The sequence below is a fragment of the Pipistrellus kuhlii genome, unplaced genomic scaffold (assembly GCF_014108245.1).
Source record: "Pipistrellus kuhlii isolate mPipKuh1 unplaced genomic scaffold, mPipKuh1.p scaffold_m20_p_5, whole genome shotgun sequence".
Taxonomy (NCBI): domain Eukaryota; kingdom Metazoa; phylum Chordata; class Mammalia; order Chiroptera; family Vespertilionidae; genus Pipistrellus; species Pipistrellus kuhlii.
Window position 1 is genome coordinate 9,018,030 of NW_023425551.1, and position 22,255 is coordinate 9,040,284.

Sequence of the window (22,255 nt, forward strand, 5' to 3'; positions counted from 1 at the left end):
ATAAGCCTTCTCTAGAGGTAAATATTTGCTGACCTCTAAAGAAGGCTTGATAAAAGGATATAGTGGAAATAATAAAAAGAAATCTAACATATACTATTTTTTCTACTCTCAACTCTTTTATTTGTCAAATATATGAGAAAGCTCAAATTAAAGAAATATATTAAACATTGAATATTAGTATGATCATGAGGCAAAATACCATTAACTTCTGTTTTTCTTCTCAATTCTCTTTAGGCAAATTTTTTTTGAGATGAGAAACTTAATTAGATCTCCCTAATTCTGAAAATGAGCTAGTAACAGAGCATGTTATTGTGTACATCTTTTGTCTGGTGCTTTCTTCTCTCCTATTTTCTTTGTCTTGGGAATTATATAATTTTATTTTTTTCCTATCATTTTCCTAACCCATCTTCTAGGTAAATATGATCATCTTTTATTTCTCTTTTTAGTTGTCTTTCTTAAACTTTCAGTATATCTTCACTGATTTAATTTAAAGGCAAAACACTGCATCATGTGTAGCCAAGAAAATTATGTATCACAGAATATTTGATTGACAAAATAGTTCTATAGGAACATGACAGAGATCACATGGCAAATAGAGAAGTGGGGGGTCCTGGCCCGGCAGATCAGTGGGTTAGAGTGTGGGCCCCAAACACCAAGGTTACTGGTTTGGTCCCGGTCAAGGCACAGACAAGAAAATCATGCAGTTGGATCCTTGGTCAGGGTCCATATAATAAACAACCAATGAATGCATAAACAAATGAAATGCAAATCAATGTTTTTCTCTCTCAATCTCTCCTTTCCTTTATATTTAAAATCAATCGATTAAATGAAAGTGAAGTGGGCAGCAGAAGAAACTACAGAAGGATTTTGTGTGTCATGCTAAGGGCATATAATTTAACAGTCGGAATCACAAAAAAAACAAATGAAGGATTCTAAGTAGTCATACTCTTGTGAGCATTTAGAAATAGAAGGGCAGCAGCTGGCATGAAGAATAGGAGAGAATAGATAGAAGCCAAAAACCTATTTAGAAAAGCTGACACACAATCAAGGGGGAGCGTGATGAAGACTTGAATAGTGGTAGTGAGGATAAAGGAAAAACAGGCATGATGGGATGTGTGAGTTATATGACTGAAATGTTTCTAATAACTGAAAAGTTTCATGAAAAATTGACTAAACATAAGAAATGAATGAGAGAGAAAATCGAGGAGTGGTTAAAACTGGAGGTCCGCAAACTTCTGGAAAAGGCCGTAGTTTGCTGTGTCTGGTTTAAACAACTGAGTGAATTGTGGTGGCATTGCCTGCTTTCCTCTAGGAGTTTTATGGTTTCAGGTTTTATGCTTAAAAGCAAATTCAAACTATCAAAGAATGCATGGCAGTGGGAGCAATTGCATGTAGAATTTTTTGACAAGTAAAATCAAAATAACTGAAAAGGCAAATACATCAAAGGAGAATACTACTTCACATTTTTTAAAACCTTATTGTAATTAAGACAAAGTCACTTTTAGAATATTCAAAATGATGGCATTCAGAAAAGGGTCAAAGAAAAATACATGCTGTTTGAATAATGAAATTACTTTTAAATTTTATATTTTACAATTTAGGTTCAACCAAAAGCTCATTTCCTTATTTCTATCCTACATCTGGTACTTTGGTCATAGTATTAACTTTTACATATTAGTTCCGTTAGAGTAGTTTTCTAGTGCCTGAAACACATTGATCTCACAAACAACTTGATATGTGAAGTCTAAAATAGTAGCCTAGCTATTATGGATCTATGATTGAACATGACCTAGGAACTAGGAGGTCAAAGGTTGATTCCTGGTCAAGGTCATGTGTGGGTGGTAGGCTTGGCATGCAGGAAGCAGCCGATCATTCTCTCTCATCATTGATGTTTCCATCTCTTTCTCCCTTCCTCTCTGAAGTCAATAAAAATATCTATATTTTTAAAAAGTCAGAGTATTCATGAGCTCCCAGTTAAAAAAATTTAAAAAAATAAAATAAAATAGTTTTTTACAACAGTCGACATACTAAATATGTTAGGTGGCTTTGTTTTAACCTATAATTTTTAATTAATTGACTTTTTATATTGGTAATGTATTTATAGGGTACATTTACAGAATCTTGGGCTCTCTCACCCCGTGAATACTTCTCTGTCACTCACTGGGGAGGGCCTTCTCTCTCTCCTCTGAGACAGGAAAGAAGATTGCACAAAGTATGACAGGCAATCTGCGGGTTGGGAAAAATGGAAAAGTCAGAATCAAATATGTTACGAAGAAACCCAAGCACTTATTACCATGATTGATAAACTGGCACCTTGAAAATTGAGTTGAAGGTAATTGCCTCCATTATTTTTCAAGGTAGTAGCAAAATTTAAATAAGTCAAATTTAACAAATTTTGAGTTCCCAGTAAAGGAAGCGAAGAGAAAAAATCTATATGAAATATTTTCACAGGAAAAGCATTAGACTTTAATGACTGCACACTGGATGATGGAAGGCATTTAAATTTACCTAAGAAAAATGTTTTTTAATGACTTCATTTGTTCTTCTTTTTATAACCCTGTGAAATTGTCATGTAAAAAATTCAGAGATACACCGGAGTGTGAGGTTGGGAGGCAATTTCAACACCTATTACAGAACTTCACAATGTAATAGAACCTGTTGTGCCTCACTGCTTAATCACATAATGGCATTTAGAAATTGTTCATACTGCCTGGCAAAAATGTCTTGCCATATGCTATTATGGTGACATGTATTTTTATTGTGATCTTTATGTCATAAGAAAAAAATATCAAAGCACACAGGAAACATCTTAATGAGTAGCCATAACAGAGTCACCAAGCAAAGCAAGAGCTTAATGAACAAAGGGTATACCTAATAAAAATTACATTTTCAGAACCTTTTGATATTGTAAAACATGTCTATTTTTAAGCTCTCCTAGTACTGTGCTACAGAAACATCATCCAACTGCAAGGGCCAGTGAGACCACTTAGTTTCATATGATTATATATTTTCAAAAAGAGCAATAAATTGATAGTACTTTTAGTATACCAAAAATTGAAGATGATTATTTAATATATCCGGTTATAGAAACCATGAAATATGGCAAAATGTTTATAATAAGTTCCTTATCTTTATGTTAGGCACACCTCCCATTCTTAACCATAAAATGCAGTTGTAAACAAATTCTTGAAATGTTTAAACTGTAAAACCAAAGCCTGCTATAGGGCAATATAAAATGTCTCCTGATTTTTTTCACAGGAACAACATGGATTGGGAGAAAATATGTTAACTTAGGTTGTTATGTTAAAAATATGTTAAAGAAATTGTCAGACACATGTTTTAGATTTTAAAAAAAAACATAGAAGTGCATCTGAGGAAACACTACTTTAGAAAAAGTATTTTTTAACAACAAAAAAGATCAAATTCATGTGGGTGACCTCTTTTGGGACAACAAGTGAAGTTGTGTTTTGAAGATATTATTTATTTCTAGTGGCATTGTTTTGTGCTCTTTTGGTATGATCGTGTGATTTTTTTTATTTTTTTTATTTTTTTAGCTTGGTGTGATAGATTGCATTAATTGGTTTTTGAATGTTGAAACAGCTTTGTATATCTCTAGTGATATCCCTCTTTCATTTCTACTATTAATGATTTGTGTCCACTCTTTTTTTTATTGTCTTGGCTAGAAGCTTATTAATTTTTGTGAAATTCATTTAATTGATTTAAGAAGATTGAGAAGACTATGACAATACTTTAATTCATTTTCTACTGGGTGCTTTTGGCTATAAAGGAATTGATAACAAACTTGAATTTCAATATTTTGCTACCATGTGGTAGACACATATCTGAAATTTAATTCAAGTTTAGGAATACAATGGAGAGAATCAGAGGGTAATCCTATAGTTAAAAAGGGAATTTATGCCTTCCTAAAACCATGATCTTTTTAAAATCATGGTTTTCTAAAATCATAATTTCAGGTTTCTCTCATCTCTTTTATTAAAATGGGCTCAACAAAACTATTATATGGGCATATAACATAACATTATAAGCCACTTGGTACATAAAAATTACCAAAAAATATTGTACTCCTTTTTTTGTGTGTGCAGTATAGATAATTGAGAATTTTTTTTAAATTTCATGTTATCTTGAAATTCAATATCATTATTATCATTACCTTTGTAATGTATTCCCTATCTTAGGGAATGATCCATAATTTATAATATTTAAATAATGGTTCTACTAATATCCCTAGCAATTTTTTATTTTAGATAGTTTGGACTGAAATGAACCCTCTGGAATGGATTTACACATATACTCCCCATTTATTTATTTTTTAGGCAGTCATTTAGAGCAAGTATTTGTGACATAAAACAGTTGAGCCAAGTGTTAGAATGACCCTGATATTTTGAACTGGAACCATTTCTATACTTAATTTACTGTATCCTAGAACAATCCAACAATCAGATATAATGAAAAATATAGTGATTGTGATGTTTGAAAAAGATGCAAACATTCTGGTGTATAAGGAAGTTTCCATTTTCAGAGCTATTATTGGGTCACTTGTGTATTAATTCTCTGCAAGAGGAAGTATTGTTATCATTACGTTATTTCTAAAGAATGTTACTCATTATTTCCTGTAATGTTTACCCCTTGATAATACTAAAGATCATTGTGAATATTGCCATTCATATATTATCTACTGAGAGATAATAAGAATAGTTTCAGAAAGTTTTATTTTAGGTGATATTTGAGAAGTACAAGCCAAAATAAGACAAGATTTTTATCCCAGTTACCTTGTTTATTGAAGTGCTTAACTGTGACTGTTGTGCAGTATCAGGATAAATTAGATCCTTCCAAATGTGTTTGCCAGATTCCAGTAGATATTATTTATATTATGGCAAACTGTTTACATCTGGAAGCTTCTTTTGGAGCTTATTGTTTCTGTCTTTTAAAAAAATGTTTTACCCACAGTCTTCTCACCTACGATATAAAAATCCTATATGCCTTATTCCTCTTTTTTTTTAATTAAGTGTATCAATTTTAAAGCCATATGGGTACTAAACATTATAAATGTTAATTACGGTAGAAAACGATTTTTAACATGGCTAGCAAATGTCCTGGAACATCAGCTGTACAAAGAATCTCCACTAAAATTTCCCACCAAAGACAATCTGATTATAAACCTCTCAAGCAGAAAATAGGCAATCATTGTACAAACAATTTCTCAGAAAGGTTTTCAACTTTCAAACAACCCTAAGCAAAGCATCTCAATGGCATTGGCGTTCCTATAAGGAAAGCTCACCGGCCCCCACAAGAAAGCAAGCCTGGAGCTAAACAGGAAGAACGGGGTCATTGGGGAGTGGGGGCCTCTCATGATGCACAGAAAATGAAAACGTTTCTCCTTCCCTGGGCACTAAAGAGGAGTCGGTTAGTTTCAAAGCCTTTGGGAAATGGTACAGGTTGGAAGGGAAGAGATTGCATATGGACCATAAAAAAAGGACACCGAGACTTATTAACCTCTTGGTGAACTGAAATATAGCCCTAGCCTTTTTTCACAATTCAACATAATTAGTCTGGAGTCATTTAGAACATAACAAAACACAAAGGTAAACGCCTTGTTGTTTAACCTCTACACTTTCTTTTAAAGATTACCCTTAGCCCAGTGGGTGTGCCTCATTTGATTGAACATCTTCCCATGCACCAGAAGAAATTGAGTCAGGGCACATGCCTAGTTGCGGGCTTTGATCCCTAATAAGAGGATTGCAGGAGGCAGCTGATTGATGTTTCACATTGTTGTTTCTCTCTCTCTCTTCCCCTCTCCCTCATTCTGAAATCAATAAAAACATATTTAAAAAAAAAAAGATTATCTTTAAAATATAAGACATTGGGTGGGTACAGCATGCCCCTAAGACTCTGTCCCTTGATTATTATATATACACTAGAGGCCCAGTGCATGGAATTTGTACACTGGGGGGAGGCGGTGTCACTCAGCCCAGGTTGCACCTTCTTGCAGTCTGGGAGCCCTTGGGGGATGTCTGACTGATGGCTTAGGCCTGCTCCCATAGTGCTGCCATGGAGATGGGAGAGACTCCCACTGCTGTGCTCAGGGCTTCTGGCTGAGTGGCACTTCCCCTGTGGGAGTGCACTGACCACCAGAGAGCAGCTTCTGTGTTGAGCATATGTCCCCTGGTGGTCAATGCACATCATAGCGACCGGTCATTCCACTGTTCGGTCGATTTGCATATTAGCCTTTTATTATAATAGATTCAAACTCTATCTCTTACCTTAACACAATTTTTAGATAATTGCATTTTGGATACAAATATATGATTTTTAAAAATTAGGTATTGTAGGTCAGTGTGGCTCAGTGGTTGAATGTCAACGTGTGAACCAGGAGGTCACAATTCGAGTCCCAGTCAGGGCACATGTGAACCTGACCCTCTAATAGGTGGCGTGCAAGAGGTAGACAATTAATGATACTTTCTCATCATTGATCTTTCTTATCTCTTTTGCCCTCTCCCTTCTTCTCTGAAATCAATGAAAATGTATTTTAAATAATTTAAGTACTGATACTTTCTCTTATAAATTTGAAATTGAAGTTAGAAAGGGTACTACTCTGTTTTCCCGAAAATAAGACAGTGTCTTATATTAATTTTTTCTCCCAAAGTTGCACTAGGTCTTATTTTCAGGGGATGTCTTATCTTTCCATGCGCTAGGTCTTATTTTTAGAGGATGTTTTATTTTGGGGGAAACACGGTAGGAATTATAGAAAATCTATCTTAACAGTTGACTTAAAACATCATGACAAAATTTTACCACAATTCACTAAAGTGACCATATCAGAATTGAGAAGCATAATCTATAATTTTCATCTAGTATGTCCTAAAGTAAGTAGACAAGAAAGCATATATTTTATTGTAAAGGAGACTCTTAGTCTAGAGGTGATCCAAGCCCTGTGTTCTTTCCCTTAAGTTATGCTCAATTATAAAATGCTTTCTTGTCTGGATTGTCATTGCTAACCTATTATTAGCTTCAAATGGAGGCTTCTAGGCTACAGTGTTTTAAAATGCAATCAAACATAGGACATGGTGTTAAGGTAAGATATAACCATAGGACTAAAGCCCAATAGAACTTAACAGCGTGGTGTAAATAGATGGACAAAAGCGTGTGCTCACCTTCACAACTGGAAAGTGCAGAAAGGAACTAAGCAAGGCGGTGTCTGGGAAGCAGCCCCAGCAGCTGGGTTAGGACCCCTGGTCTTCCAATACCGTGCAAAGGTGACTCTCTTACTGAGCCTCAGTTCATGTTTTGCAAAATGAGGGCCTTGAATTAGATTAAATGTCTTTCATCTCTAAAGGTCAACAATGCAAATGATTATGAGCTGAATTCCGCAGAAAACATTTAAAAATGTGTTTACTATTTTGTTGAAGGAGACAATGTTACAGAGAAGGGATTCTAAGAAAATTCCATTAAAAATGGAAAAAATAGAAACAAGCATTGGTGATTAAAGTCGACTAGCTCCACTTACTTTAAAAATTTTATGTCTGTCTAATAATTTATTTCTAATAACAGTGAGCAAATGGACATTCACTGCATTTAAATCAAAATTTAAAAGTATTACCAATTTAAGAGTGAATTATATATTATTGATCCTAACATACCTACCTAGTATAAAATATCTTGTATTTTTAAAAATTAGGTTATTGAATCTAATTAGCTTTATACTCCAACAATTCCAATCCACTCATCAGTTTGAGCAAAATAGTATTGGACTGAAAGTGCTAGCTCAGAATACATCTGTAGCAATAGAATGTGGAAGGTGGTAATAAATTTTCTAGAAAGCTATGTGGGTTATAAAAGAACAGTTTTGTTGATTGATTAATCCAAATATAGGCATGTTAGGTATGCAATTTCATGACAAGATTGTAGTATGCAATTTAGGAACAGAAGTGGTTGACAATTTAAAATATGTTTCTTATTGAAAATGCTTGGAACAGATGTTTGATCACTACTAAAGCCTATCATTTTTATTATTTAAAAATTTTTTTGCTCATGTTTATCTGTGGCAGAAGTAAAAGCAGGTTGGTGTAGTGTTGAGATATTTGGATTCTACTTTATCTTTAATTGGCTTACTGGCCCAAAGTGATTGGTGGAGGTTCGTTGAATTAGAGGTTTTGACTAATGACTTTCAGCTTTCAATCTCTCAAATAGTTATCTGCTTATAAAGATTATATTGGGGGGAAATGACTAGCAGAGTAGTCTGGGGTAATTTATTTCCACCAATGAGTGTTTCTTATTTCACCCTTTCTGATTTTGCCCCATTTCAACCTGTCCGCTTCTCCAGTAACTTTTGACAACTTTACATTGATGCTGTTACTTCTCTCAATTCCCCACCTACTCAAACCTCAGTAATCTCCCCTTTGTAGCTACTGTCTTTATAATTCATATCTATAATTTTTGTCTCCTGTATCTTTACATGTTTTTTTATTTTTTATTTTAATCTGAGAACAAATATAAGAGTTGGACTAGCACGGATATAAATGGACAGCCTATATATTAGCCAAACTTTTTGTTCAGGGACATATTATATTTGATATGTACACATTTGACTACATGATGACACAGACTGAGCCTCACAAAGTGGATGATCTAATCAGTGTTCCCAGAGAACATCATTTTGGCTATAGATTTGGCAAAGTAGATCTGTTACATATTATGTTTGTAAGTAGTGTCTGTGTCTGTATATGGTTGTTTGGCTTAAACTGACATTTTAGCCATATTTCTACTAATTGATCTTTTTACACACTATTATTAGTTTTAATGGGTTTTGTAATTGAAAGGGTGCCTTTTGTAAATTTAATATTTTGTTTTATGTAATCTTCATGAAAATCCAAATACATAGGATTTGGGAAATTCTGAATTGTATTAAGGTGACAACACTACTACCCTAATATTACTCTTACTACTAATGTGACAAATAAATGCCCTTCTGGTAAAGAAATGGAGCCAATTTCTTTATGCTGATTTTTAAAGGTAGTTACTATTTCTAACTAATAGATGGAGTGAGCTTTGACATATACAGTGATTTAAACTATACTGGAACCACTACCTTTCTATACCATGCAATTTCTGTGAATTCTTAAGGATTACTCTTATACTAAGGAGACATACAATCATGGAAGTCCACTGTTTGTTTGTTTTAGTATTAATTTATACTTACAGTGAGTGAGTATTCAAATGTGAGAAAGAACTCAGATCTACATTTTGTAGAATAAGAAAAGAAGAGAAGAAATTCTTGAAAAGGAGTTAAGTATCAGGAAACTTCTGTGTGAGGCTGTCCTGTCTGTATTGCCACTGAAAGTGGGTTCTGCATGGCCAGAGGAAAACAGCAGAAGAGAACAAAAAAGAGAATTGAAAAAGCACAAAGATGGGAGATATGAGGGTACTGTTCCCAACTTTAGAGTAATTATCCTTTAAGATTCATGGCAAAAAAATTTTAATTATAGTTTATTTTTTTTGTTTTAAAATTGAGCAGTAAATATTTCAGATAAAGATTTATTTAATTTTTTATTGATTTTAAAGAGGAAGGGATAGGGAGAGAGATATAAAAACATCAGTGATGAGATAGAATCATTCATCGGCTGCCCCTGCACATCCCACATGGGAGATCAAGCCTGCAACCCTGGCCTGTACCCTGACCAGTAGTCAAACCACAATCTCCTGGTTCATAGGTCGATGCTCAACCATTGAGCAATGCTAGCTGGGCCAGATAAAGATTTCTAATATATAAGAATCAACTGATAGTATATATTACTTAGATTGGGGAGAGCAACTCCATAGTATTTTTTTTGAGAAAAATTCTAAGTTCTCATGTGATAATTTGTGTACAAATGGAGAAGTTGTACTTTCTTTTTAGGAAAGCAAACTTTTTAACTTTCATAATGTGTTTATAACTAATAGATTATTTCTGAGTTTGGGAGCATTTGAATTATCTTCTATTTTATAGGACCCCTATGCTTCTGACCCTTATATAAGAGAGCAAATTGGAAATGTCATCTATTTATCTCTTGTCAAATGTGAAGTGGTATTTGAAGAAAATGTTATGTTTATATAAATTGTGCTACTCAAATATATTTTCAGATTAAAAAGATACCAAGTAAAGTATAATTTGTCCTAACTATTTTAGTACATGATAAAAGTGTTTTTGAACAAATTTAGTTTTAAAATCCACTATGTGAAGCTAGGTTATGATGAGTAATAAACAACCCCCCAATCTCAGAGGCTTTAAACTGCACTAGTTTTATTTCTTTTTCATGCTTTATGTCCATTATAAGGCTCTAGAGGTTCCGCTCCGAATTATTCTCACTCTGGTACACAAGCTAAGGAATCGCTACCATCTTGAACATTGTCATTGAACCATGACAGGTCAAGACTGCTGTGGAGGACCCACACGGGCAATTAAATAACATGGTCCTTACGCTTAACCACCATTAACTAAACCATCCACAGTACTGGACAGCTATAGGGAGTCAAGAAGTGGGGTCGTCACCTGTATCTAGATAAGAATGATTATCAGATACATTCAAGAAGTAGAATATATAACCATCACATACATAAATACAATAGTTTAAACACATATCTAAAAATACTACATGATATTTTTTAAAAATATTTTTTTTCAGAGAGGAAGGGAAAAGGATAAAGAATCAGAAATATCAATGAGAGAGAAACTTTAATCAGCTGCTTCCTGCACACCCCTACTGGGGATGTGCCCTCAACTAAGGTACATGCTGTTGACCGGAATCAAACCAGGGACCTTTCAGTCCACAGGCTGACGCTCTATCCACTGAGCCAAACCTATTGGGGCCTACATGATCTCTTTTATGCCATACTTCCTATACATACATTACTAAGAATATACTTTAATTGGATTGATTTTAAATATGTCAGATTGTATAGATATACATGAGAATTTTATTTCAGATTACATATGAAGAAAAGTTCCATTTTTGTTACTTTATAATCTTTTATTTATTTCCTATCTGATTCTTTTCAATGTATGATTGACAGTATTTTACTTATTGTCATGGATTTCAGAAAACAAGATACATTTAAAACTTAATTATAACAATTTTGTTGAATTTAGAATTATAAAGTGTTTGAGTGTTTGCATGTGTGTGTGCGTGTTGTGGATTTTCTATTTTTATTTCTAATTTAAAGTTTACTGTCTGTATTATTTGTTGTGAAAAGTATGACATTTTTGTAGAATAAGAAAATATAGCATCATAAATAAAGCAACCACCCCTCCCCACACACACACACACACACACACACACTCACCCACTCACATACACGATGAGGAAAAACAAAGTAATCAAAATGGAAATTTAAAATAATTTTTAATAATTCAAGTTAATGAGAAATTTGAAACTAAATTCAGCAACTGTTAGGAAAAAATGATATCCAAAAATTGCATAGTATAGTTCAAAATGTATAAAAGTAAAAATTGTATGTAGAAGAAAATGTTAAGGTGTTAAAAGCCTGTTAAATTTTTTCTTAAGAAATTAACAACATATATAATAAAAACAAAAGAAGAGCTAGTTAATGATTAAGATTTAAAATACATTCAAATATGAAATGAAGTAAGGAAAAGCTTTTCTTTAAATAAATAAAATAGCACATATTTCTAAAGGAAACCAACCAAAATTGTCTGCAATGATTGTCACATTGTGAAGCATCATTAGCGTCATGGAGTACATTTGCATATATATTGTAACCATTTTGGAACTGAAAGCACAAAATAACTTCTTTTTACCACATTAGTATAATCTGACAAAATTCTGACATATGGAAATAAAGTGTTTTGAGGAAGAATCGCTTCCTGATCACTTGTGTAGAAGCCCTATGGGGGTGGTGGTGGCCTTCTGGCAGACACATCACATTATACTTCATTTCTTCAAACTAAATGAAATGTTTACTTGAAATGTTTAATGGGGACTTTTTAAACTAGGTCATATTTGACAGTGATATCATTATTATCTAGTTAATTGTCTCAATGCAATGTATCGGTATGCTCAAAGTACATAAACTGAAGTATGTAGCAATTCATAAAAGCACTTCTTAAATAAGTAATATATTACTTTTAGAAAATGTTTAAAAGTGATTTTTTTAATAATAAATTCAACTTGAAGATAGTTCTCTTCTGGATATGATTACATAATCATATCAGCTCATTTTCACTTTAATTCTACGCACCCTATAATAACAAATGTGTATAATTTTCTTGTGACAGTTACTTAGAAGTTGGGATTTCTTTTCTGCAGGGGAAAAAAACAAAACAAAAAAAAAAACAACCTTGCACAATAAATGGCCAGCATGCATATATTTTACATTTCCTCAATCAGTCTATCTCCATAGAGCTCATAATTAATGTTCAGAAGCAAGATTTAATTAAGAGGGTGCCCAAAAAAGTATATGTTGGAACTGAATGATTTGGGCGTAGGAATGTTTTATATGTGCATCTCAAGTTTGTAATTAAGCCAAATAGCTTTGGATGAAAAAGATGATTGAGCATCCTTAACTGAACACCCAAGTTTTTAAACAAATGTGTAATTTGCATATTTTAGGTGATTTATAGTTGCAGAGCCTGTACTTTGAGTTCTATACCAGGCTATTTGAATTCAGGATAAGTGGGAAGGAAAACAGTATAGTGTATCCATACTTGTGAAAACAACAGCAACAAAACCACAGCCAAACTTTTAATGAAGTGCCCATGAACTTTTATAGTGATTTTTTCCAGGGACATACTGGTGGCTACACTGATCATTCATATGCTTTAAGAAAAGCTACCACATCCGTAATAAAAAGATCACCAGCAAAGGAATATGGAACCAAAGGAAATAATGATATTTGTAGGCTTCAGTATTATTTGGTTGGAATGTAAATGAGTGAATCTTCTTTAGTATACTCAGTAGACCTTGAATTCTTCTATTGACAAGATTTGTGTAGTCCTTAATAGACTGTCCATCTGGTTACTTCACAAACCTCTGAAGAAAATGAAAGGGATCTGATCACCAGCCTCACTGTATGGCAATCATCCCTACCTTTTGCCTAAAGGTTAACACTAATATTCACCCTTGTCTGGGATCCTGTTTTTTTCCCACCGAAATTGGGAGCCCAGGGATGTGAAGTGTCTTTTACTACAGTTTCCAATCTGAGGTAGAAATATGCCATAAAACTTTACAAGAATCCTTTTGTACTCATCTCATGTCAACCTACGTAGGTAGATTTCTCTGTGTGTTTTTCTTTCCTCTTGTTTTAAGTACAAAGGCTGATGTAAGGCATACAAAGTCTGTTATTCCTAATAATAAACTTCTCTCTGATTGAGGCACCTTGGTTTTCCTTCTCTGTGGATTATTTACGTCATTTTTTTAAACATTTGCCATATCTTATTGACATTCTACATTAGTTATTTTGCTTATTATTTATTTTTGAAAATCTCTTATAGCAATATATCTCTTTTAAAGATTTTATTATGGCTGTTGTCATTGTCTTATTTAGTCATTGTTCTCTTGTTTCATGGTATGTGGAGTGTATGTGCAAATTACATGCAAATTATCATGCAAAATTAAATTATTTTATCTGTCCTTAGATTTCCTAAAAGGATTACTACAATTTTAGACATACACTCCCAGAATTAATTTTTTAAATCTAAGTAAAGAATATTACTTAATACAATATAATATAAGATCTTTGTATTATTCAGATTGATATTCCCAATGTATAAAAAAGTACCTGGAACATTCCTTAATGTAAATAACAGCAAAGCAAAAGAAAATGATTGAATAAAATATAGATATCAAATATAGAATTATATTTTTCTAAAGAATCACTGAGTGCTAAAAATAGGAAATATTAATCGTCATCATAATAGAAATATATCATGTTAGGAAAGAAGTATTATTTTTGTATTTGATTGAACTGTAGCTTTAAAATGGAGGATTTATCCATTTATGCTACCTACATTCAATGATACAAAATTGTACATTGCCATTGTTTCTGTATCCAATGATAACAATGCTTTTTGCTACTTCCTACTTCTTTTCATTCAATAATATATTACACTAAAGTACTATGTGCAGAAAATGAAGATGCTTTATAATATCTGCCCATGATTCTTACTGTTGCTATTGATTGTTATTAGAGAATAAAAACTATTTCATCACTGCTGCAGTTGGTTAGAAATGCTACATGTGGGTTATAACACAGCAACTCTGGCTGTCAGCAGCTTTCATCTGAAATCAAGGGATTTCTAACATCATACAGTCTAAGCTTTTCATTATATTTAGAGAGAACATAAAACTCAGAGATAAAAGTGATTTGTCTTAGTCACACTGTAAAGGTCAGAGCTATACAGACCATATTTCTTTTAACTCTCAAATACACATAGAAGAAAGAAATAACTTAAGGTTTAAATTTTCTTATGAAACATACTGAAGAGTATATGCTTATCTGTTTTTATATTTCTTATATTTTTGCATTCTTTATTGTGAATATGTGATGAGAATGAATGATGTTTATTTAAATGATAAATAATAACCACAATAACAGATGTCCCAACTAGACAGCAAAAAAAACAAAAACAAACAACAACAAAAAAAAACAGACTTTTATCAATGCCTTGGAAGGCTTTAGTTTTTCTGTCCATAGTTGTGAACTCCTACCTCCTCACTTCCTTTATTTATTTATGATCTCATCACTAGAGAAATATGCTATAGAATAGTGTTTTAGGAAAGTGAATTGTAGGTAAAAAGGAAGGAGTAATTTTTTTTTCAAGGACTCATAAAAGATTAAAAAAAAAAAAAAAAAGGATTGATTTTGCTCAAGGAAAATTGACAAATGACAGTCAACACCAAGCCATATGCTGGCTTACATTCAAGGGTAGAGAAAGACTCATGAGAATGCCTATAGAAGACTTGGGAAAATCAACCTGGTAAGTTTTGCACCCAGCAATATTAGTTTCCTGAATATGGAATAACTAGAGACCCAGTGCACGAATTGGTGCACCAGCTGAGTATGGACCATGGATGGTTGGCCGGATGGGGAAAGGACCACGGGAGGTTAGCCACTGGCCCCCAAAAGGGTCCTGGCCCTCAGTCCCCCTGGGAAAAGTGCCACATCCACTACCACCCACCCCCAGTTCCTTGTCCCAGCCTGGGCCCTAGGACCTCGCTGGGGTCAGGAGAAGAGACAACAGTCACCAGGCCAGGCAAAGAAGGGAAAATTTGTAACTTTGCCCCATGATCAGTGCTTTATTTGAAGTTGATTATAAGCTCATTTCTCAATATCTTAATTGCTATTGAGAAAAAATCTGGGCATGTAAATCAAGCTCATGAAATTGAGAAATTGAGAAATTCGTAGTGTTAATTACCATGTGAGAAAACATTAACTGTTTTCAACAAAAATATCCATATAATCCAAAATATATCTTTTCATACATAAACTTTATTCACTTTTTAATATTTTATGTTCATTCTAGTTGTAACTTTAACAACTTCCTTTGTTACTTATCTGATGACATAGAAACTCCCTAAAGTTCAGAGAGTAATTAGTTATGTGTGGGTGAGCAGTTTTCCTTTTGTTTGAATTAATAAACCTGTGCTTTGACTCAGACAGGATTTTTAAAATTTGCATTCCATACAGAGAATTTTAAAAGGAGTCCAACTTATTGTAGTATAATTTATTGTCAGTTTTATTTGTGTGGGTAAATTTTGGAAATAAAATTTTAGTGTTCATTACTTTTTTTCATGGGAGTTGTAACAAAAATCCATATTCTCCTTAATCAGGAAGATGTTGCACATTATTATAATAAACTGAAAATTTATTTGCAGTTATGATGCAAAGCTACAGTTGAAAATACTTAGTTCAGAATTTTTCCAGGGGACGTGTTAATGTTGCTAATAATGCATGAAGAAAGATGTCCCCATCACAGTTACCTTAAATCAGGTAAATGGAGTTGTCATTGGTTATCATCAATGCTAATTATATCAGCCCTCAAAAATGTTATAAAAGAACTCCAAGTCCCTCCCCTTTAGAGGTAAAAGGTTTGTATAAAATGTAGGCTGTCTCGTTCTACACAGACTAATTAAAACCTATATTTCCTCTAACCAAATGTCTAAACTCAGTGATAATACTGGAATAATTTGAATTTTTTTTTTGTCTTTAATTATTTAAAATTAGCGGATAGTGAAGCAGCAGACTAACAAATTTCTGCCTACATAATAGATTCCTAGTATCCTTTATTTCCTAGCTGTTTGATTATTAAATATCACTTCAAGCTTAGAGAAGGAAGTCGTCCCTGCAATAGGCAATATCTATTGTAAGTTGTATTTACAATTAAAGAGGAAATTTGATGCATTTGTGCCTGAGGAATCGTGATATTTAAAGAGCACATCATTTCTACCCTTTTAATACATCATGACATTAATTCCATTAGAACATTAAAGTTAGATACCTGATTGATGTCAATGTATATTAAATATTAGACTATAATTGGAAAATCTGGATGAATTTTTGGAGTTTATTTGAATAATAAATATGTGCATGTTCCATACATAATAGCATAGAGATTTAACTTTGCCCCATGATCAGTGCTTTATTTGAAGTTGATTATAAGCTCATTAAGCATGAGGAAGCTCTTTCCTTTATGTTAGTTTTAAACTTATTCATCATCTATCTTTTGAAGAATCCTAAAGACTATTATAACCACACAACTAATTCAATATAATAAGCGTTGAGTCCTAGGGGAATATACTTACATTAATAATCATCTTAAACTCAATTCTTCTTTGCCTTTCATCCTTAGATTCCTGCCAGTGAAAGGTGTCAAACCTTCAAATTCTTGAAGTATAATCTATCTGCTGCTAGACAAATTCTTACACAGTAGTAGATGGGGATTCAGCTCTCCTTATGAGCCTGGGGGCAGTGGGAAGCAATGAACAAACCCAATGTCTTTCAGATAATTGAGGAGATGGTATTGGGAGATGTTTCTACTCTCAATCGTGTTCCTGACATATTGGAAATTCCAACATTATCAAAGTTGTCTGTTTCTATTTGAAAATTTCATTTTGCAGGGATAGGCTCCCTATCACTGCTCTTTCTTTCACATAAGATACCTGTCAAATCATTATATTTGTTGCTTCTCCTCTGCAGGCATTGCATTCATAGTCTAGGCTTCATTTCAGCCATATCTGGCCTTTAGAACTACAATACATCACATAAGGAATTACTTTAAAATTGTCTAAAGGGCTTTCTAATCTTTCTAATTTTTAATCGTGCTTGTTTAATTTATTAATTTAAGACACTATATTTGTACTTTACTGTGTATGATCTCCAAGGCAGCAGAAGTGTCCAGACTACCCGATACATGTTGGTAATCACCATTGACGTTATATGACTAAGTGCTACAATGACTTTTTTAACAAACGCTCAATCCTTCATCTCTGTGTTACCCGAAACCACTATTATTGATAACTTATGTACAACTGCTTACCATGGATTGGTCTCTAGTTCAAGTATTTTGTACCGCTTTATTTTCTTTAACATCTATGTGTTGCTGAATTTATCAGTACTGACTTATCTCCAAGTCATAAAGTTTATCATTTTCCTAGCATGTGATTATTGCCCAAACACATTGGAAATTTCTCATTTGGATTTATTTTCAGAGAGAAATAAATAAATAAATAATTTAAAGATATTATAAATGATTGCGAATATTTCTCCTAAAACACAGTAATTTAGTAATTTCCTTTGAAATTGCTAAAAATTATTCAAAATAAAGTCTACTTTTTAAAGTGAAATATATTGCCGGGACCGGTTTGGCTCAGTGGATAGAGCGTCAGCCTGTGGACTGAAAGGTCCCGGGTTCGATTCCAGTCAAGGGCATGTACCTTGGTTGCGGGCACATCCCCAGTGGGGGGTGTGCAAGAGGCAGCTGGTCGGTGTTTCTCTCTCATTGGCATTTCTAACTCTCTGTCCCTCTCATTTCCTCTCTGTGTAAAATCAATAAAATATATTTTAAAAAATAAAATAAAGTGAAATATAAAATTGGATAAAACAATAAGTAAACGATGTTCATTTAAAAGAACATTGCTGGGGCTGACCAGCAGAGCCTGAGTGACAGATGAATGATTACTCTGACACATGTTTCTATGAAAGAGAGGGCTAAAGGACTGCTTGGCTTGAGAAACCAAACAGTCCTGTTCACCTGCCTCCTTAGGCTTTTAATGTAACAACAACTTAAACTAAAATTAACTGTTAGATACTATCATCAGGGCAAGTATCCTTAAGAAGACATATGCATCTGCAATGTACTTTAAGCAAGGACGTCTGAAGACTAAGCATAAAGATTTTAGTAAACACCCAGGGACTCAGACTTGTTTGAAAAGTTGAGACAGGGCCAGTCACCTGTAGCCAACTCTTGCCCCATGCCTCCCCACAGAACATCACTGATTTATTTATAATAAAACTATACAGATGTCTGAAAACTATAAAACAAAATGAATAAATGTAATAGATTTGTGTCAAAAACCACACCAATTATAAGATTGCGATCACCTTTTTATCAAAGTATTTTTCAGCAGAGTTTTGAAGTTTGATTTTAAAAATGAGAGAACTTAGTAGAAGAAATATTGAAACGAAGCATCTGCATCTCCTTTACTTAAACAGACTTGATCCCAGTCATTGTGTCACCATATATTTTCATGTCGGTCTGCTTGGACTGACATGACAAATATCACAGACTGGGTAGCTTAAGTGACAGAACTTTATTACACCACATGTCTGCAGGTCAGAAGTTCCAGATTAAGGGTGCCTGCAGATTCATTTCTGATGAGGCCTCTCTTTCTGGTTTACAGATTATCACCTTCTTACTCTGTCTGACATGACTTCTCTCTATGCACACATCAGAGAGAGGGGGAGATCACTGGTATCTCTCCCTCTTTTTATAAGGATACCAATCCAATGAAATTAGGGCCTAACTTTTATGACTTTATTTAACTGTAATCACCTGTTTAAAGCCTCTCCAAATATAATCACCTTAAGGGGTTGGGATTTCAACATATGGATTTTTGCAAAGGGACACAATTGTCCATAATATCACTTCAGCAAATATCAAACCCTAAAAACAGATATGATAGATGTAGTATCAAGAAAGGAGGCAAGTATGCTTATATTGAGGAATGCCTTACTCAAACATTTTAGGGAAAACATACAGTTATGAAGGCTTTGATTCTATAATGGGCCATGAGGGGGTATTAATTTCTATCTTCAAAACATAACTTCTGCCATCTGAAGTAGAAAATACAACATAGCAGAAAATGCAGATGAGTTCTGAAGAATAAAATATCTTTAAAATTAATCACAAATCAGTGCAGAACAAAAGCTAATCAAATGTGTTTTCTCTGCTAACACATTTTTCTCAGCATTGAGAAAGGAAATTGAGTTATATATATTATATTTAATCATAAAACCTATCATAATTGACCTGTGATTAACATGCCTTGAAACTGTATGATATAACTGATAAGGTTTATGTAAACATAACCAACACCAAGTGACATTCAAAGAAGGGTGACAAGAGAAAGATCAATCTTCATTATATTTGAAATTCTTTAGTGTAAGCAAAAAAAAAGATCTGTTGTTCTTGAATATGCATGAGCATTTTGAATATGCATGACTTTTATAATAAGAGAACTTTGCTGATCCTAGAGTCACAAGAAAGTCAAAAGCAAGAAAATTCTATTCAGAAAAACTTTATTAGGTAAAGTAATATTATGAAAAATAATAACTGAAAGCCAGCATTATACAAAATAGTCATGAGACACATTCTAGGAATGAAATTATTTTAAAATGTCAAATAGATATTAAATCTTTCAAGTTGTATTGTTATTTGCTACTTATGTAAATGGATAATAGTAAATTTCTCTCTTTCTGTAACTGTACACAGAACTGGCTAGATAGACTTTCAGAAGTTATTTGAAATGGTCTGACCTGAACCACCACACTGGTCCTCTTTCCACATTTCATTTTTCATTGCCTGATTTTCTTTCTCCGTTAGATCCTTAAATGTTGACATGGTAGGCCTTGGTTGTAGGAAATCCTAAGTACTAGTATTCTTTTCTTGACATTGTCTCCTGGGTGTAATACATTAAGACACTTGAACAATAAGGGTTTGAACTGTGTGGGCCCACTTATATGTGCATTAATTTCAATGGATATCTGTACTGTTTTTGAGCATTGATTAGAAGTCTGCAGATGTGAGGGGCTTTTTGTATGTATTTATATTTGCCACTTCATATAGGAGATGAGAATGCTCAGAACTTGGTATCTGCAGGGGGTTCTGAAATCAATCCCCAATACAAAGGACAACTTAACTTTTTGAGAAGTCAAAAGTTATATGTGGATTTCCAACTGCTTGAGGATGGGCACACCTAACTTCCGTGTGGTTCAAGAGTCAACTATATATGCTTTGTACTACTAATTTTCTACTCCCTAAGTTCTAAACATGTGCATCTGATTGCTTACAGTGTTTCCCAGAGTGTGGTACGCGTACCCCCAGGGGTACAGGAAGAGTTTGGTGGGGGTACATGTTGCATCAAAGTTTGGTGGGAATATGCACTGCACTGTGTTTAGATGCACCTAATTCTACGTTCTCATGAGTACGAGGGGTACTCAGCATTACGAAAATTATAGAAGGGGTACACATCTGTCAAAAGTTTGGGAAACACTGGCTTACTTGATATACCATTTACTGGTACGGCAAAACTTCAAACTTAATGTGGAAAGAGGTAACAAACTCCTGAGTTTACATCCAAACCTATTCTTTACCTCATCATATTATATTATGTGATCCAAGTTTATTCTCTATAACAAACATTATTTTATATTCTAGTTAACATATTTATGTCTCCTTTAGATTTATCTGTTATCTACCTTTTCCATTCTAGAATATAAGCTCCTTGGGAACAGGAATTGTATTTATCTTGCTTAACACAGAATTTCCATCCTGGAATAAAACGGGTGCTCAACTGGGACCGGTTTGGCTCAGTGGATAGAGCGTCGGCCTGCGGACTGAACGGTCCCGAGTTCAATTCCGGTCAAGGGCATGTACCTTGGTTGCGGGCACATCCCCAGTATGGGGTATGCAAGAGGCAGCTGATCGATGATTCTCTCTCATCAATGTTTCTAACTCTCTATCCCTCTCTCTTCCTCTCTGTGAAAAATCAATAAAAATATATTTAAAAAAAAAACAAAAATAAAACCAGGTGCTCAATAAATATGAGCTTATTAAATTAATGAAAGGAATGTTAAGACAATGCATATTGGTGATAATATACTTGAAAAAATAAATAGTCATAATATAAAGACACTAAAACTAAGGTATCATTAAAATCCCTTATAACTAGGAGATATATGCCACTTGGAAATGATGTGGACAAAAGACAAATAGTAGTGGTTTCTGAGTAATAATTTTCTACTAATAATAATTACCTAACAATAATATCTGGATGACCTAATCAGCTATTTAAATGATTTCTTTTTGTATCAGTTTTGATGAGTGTGGTTATCCAGATATCTGTGAATTTCATCTAAATCAACAAACTTATTGCCATAAAGTTTTTAAACTATTTGCTTTTTTAATGTGTATATCATTGGTAGTGATTTCTTCTCTTTCCTTCTTTTTATATCTGTCATTTTCTATTCTGTAAATTTTATTCTTGACTACTTCTGTTAGGAGATAATCAATCTTATTAAATATTTGAGGGGCCTATTTATTTCTATATGTTCTTCCTTATTATTTGTACATTTCATTGATATCCACTGTTATTTTTTAAATTTATCTTATTATTGAAAGTATTACAGATGTCCCCTTTTTTTCCTCATTGAGCCTCTCCAACCTTCACCCCAAACCCCAGGCCTTCATCACACTACTGTCTATTCCATGGATTATGCATATATGCATATAAATTCTTCGGTTAATCTCTTCCTGCCCCCTCCCCTTCTCTCTGAGATTCGTCAATCTGCTCCATGATTCAATGTCTTTGCATCTGTTTTGTTCATCAGTTTGTTTTGTTCATTAAATTCTACATTTGAGTGATATCATGGGATGTCTTTCTCTGATAGGCTTATATAGCTTAGCATCACACTCTCTAGGACCTTCCATGCTATCTCAAGGGTAAGAGATCCTTCTTTCTTATAG